Source organism: Chlorocebus sabaeus, chromosome 28, assembly GCF_047675955.1.
Source record: "Chlorocebus sabaeus isolate Y175 chromosome 28, mChlSab1.0.hap1, whole genome shotgun sequence".
Taxonomy (NCBI): Eukaryota; Metazoa; Chordata; class Mammalia; order Primates; family Cercopithecidae; genus Chlorocebus; species Chlorocebus sabaeus.
Genome location: NC_132931.1, coordinates 11400258 through 11402583, shown reverse-complemented (window position 1 = coordinate 11402583; position 2326 = coordinate 11400258). Strand labels below are relative to the sequence as shown.

The following is a 2326-nucleotide window of genomic DNA, read 5'->3' as shown; positions in this document are numbered from 1 at the left end:
GCTGGAGTAAAATGGCACAATCTTAGCTCACTGCAACCTCCACCTTCCTGAAGCGATTCTAGTGCCTTGGTCTCCTGAGTAGCTGGGATTACAGGTGTGAGCCACTACACCAGGCTAATTTTTGTATTTTTAGTAGAGACAGGGTTTCACCATATTGCGCAGGCTGGTCTTGAACTCCTGACCTCAGGTGATCCACCCACCTCAGCCTCCCAAAGTGCTGGGATTACAGGCATGAGCCGCGGCACCTGGCCTTGTTTCTTTATTTTGTTTTGTTTTGAGGTTTTGAGACGGAGTTTCGCTCTTGTTGCCCAAGCTAGAGTGCCGTGGCAAGATCTCGGCTCACTGCAACCTCTGCCTCCCAGGTTCAAGCGATTCTCCTGCCTCAGCCTCCCGAGTAGCTGAGATTACAGGCATTAGCCACCGCACCTGGCCCTCTTTTTTTTAAAGACAGAGTCTCACTCTGTTGCCCAGGCTGGTGTGGAGTGACATGATCTCAGCTCACTGCAGCCTCTGCCTCCCGGATTCAAGTGATCCTCCCACCTCCAGCCTCCCTAGTAGCTGGGACTAAAGGCGTGTACCACCATGCCTGGCTAATTTTTGTATTTTTATTTATTTATTGTTGCATGAGGCCTACAGCAGTAGGTGGCAAGGTGCCACGCCTGAGTGTGGATGACCAGATTGTTCTCCAATCGCCAACCTCAGTGGGGAGACAGACATGGGAAGGCTATGACGTCACGGGCCTTGTGACGTTATGGCAGGATACGGGGAAGGGAAGCAAATCGAGGCAACGGGTAGCGGACTATAGCAAGAATATGGAACACGAATTTGCATGTCATCCTTGCGCAGGAGACATGCTAATCTCTGTATCATTCCAATTTTAGTCTATGTGCTGCCGAAGCGAGCACAATTTTTGATTTTTTGTAGAGACAGGGTCTTGCCATGTCACCGAGGCTGGTTGCAAACTCCTGAATTGAAGTGATTCGACCACCTCAGCCTCCCAGAGTGCCGGGATTACAGGCATGAGCCACAACACCTACCCTCAAATGGAAATTTTAAAACAAAAATACAGTAACAACAGTTTAAAACTCACTAGATGGACTCAGTAACAATATGAAGGTGAGGAAGAGTCAGTAGACAAAGGTGGATTGATAGAAAGCACTCAAACTGGCCGGTCACTGTGGCTCACGCCTGCAATCCCAGCACTTTGGGAGGTCGAGGTGGGTGGATCACTTGAGGTCAGGAGTTCGAGACCAGCCTGGCCAACATGGCGAAACCTGGTCTCTAGTAAAAATGCAAAATTAGCTGGGCGTGGTGCGCGCTTGTAATCCCAGCTACTCAGGAGCCTGAGGCAGGAGAATTGCTTCAACCTGGGACGTGGAGGTTGTGGTGAGCCGAGATTGCGCCGTTCGTTGCACTCCAGCCTAGGCAACAAGAGCAAAAAGAAAAAAAGAACCGAAACTGAGGCTGGGCACAGTGGCTCACGTCTGTAATCTTAGAACTTTAGAAGGCAGAGGTGGGTGGATCACCTAAGGTCAGGAGGTTGAGACCAGCCTGGCCAACATGGTGAAACCCTGTCTCCACTAAAAATGCCAAAATTAGCCAGGCTTGGTGGTGAGTGCCTGTAATTCCAGCTACTTGGGAAGCTGAGTCAGGAGAATTGCTTGAACCTGGGAGGCAGAGGTTGCAGTGAGTGGAGATCATGCCACTGCACTCCAGATGAAATGACAGAGCAAGAATGCGTCTCAGGAAAAAAAAAAAGATCAGTGGGATTACTTGGCATATTTCTGTTTCTTTCAGGGAAATTTATCCGAAGAAAGAGAAAGGATTATTTCAGTTTTCTCTGACAAACTTATTTTAAAAAGAGCCCTAGATCTTATACATAATTTCCTCATGAGTCTCTAGAATTCTAAAAAGGGAAGCACATTGTTAATGTTTTATTTTTTTAACAGGGCTATTTTTAGACTGGACAGAATAGCAGAATAGTTTGTGTTTTGTGTGGACTTCAGAGTACACTGAAGCCTGTAAAATAACCAATCTTGTTAGACATCTATATCCGAAGTCATACGACTCCAAGCATAGTATAACCCTTGTATATTTCTAAAGACTATCCTATTGTTATGTTTTTGGCTTTTTTTTTTTTTTTTTTGAGATGGAGTTTCGCTTTTGTTGTCCAGGGTGGAGTGCAGTGGCATGATCTCGGCTCACTGCAACCTCCGCCTTCTGGTTTCAAGCGATTCTCCTGCCTCAGCCTCATGAGTAGCTGGCTGATTTTTGGATTTTTAGTAGAGACGGGTTTCACCATATTGGTCAGGCTGGTCTTCAACTT

The 2326-nt window shown here is 47.0% G+C and overlaps 1 pseudogene; it reads right to left on the bottom strand.

The window, feature by feature from the left end:
* Positions 1 to 806: 806 nt before the first annotated feature.
* LOC119621397 (U6 spliceosomal RNA) lies at positions 807 to 905 on the bottom strand (annotated as a pseudogene).
* Positions 906 to 2326: the final 1421 nt, after the last annotated feature.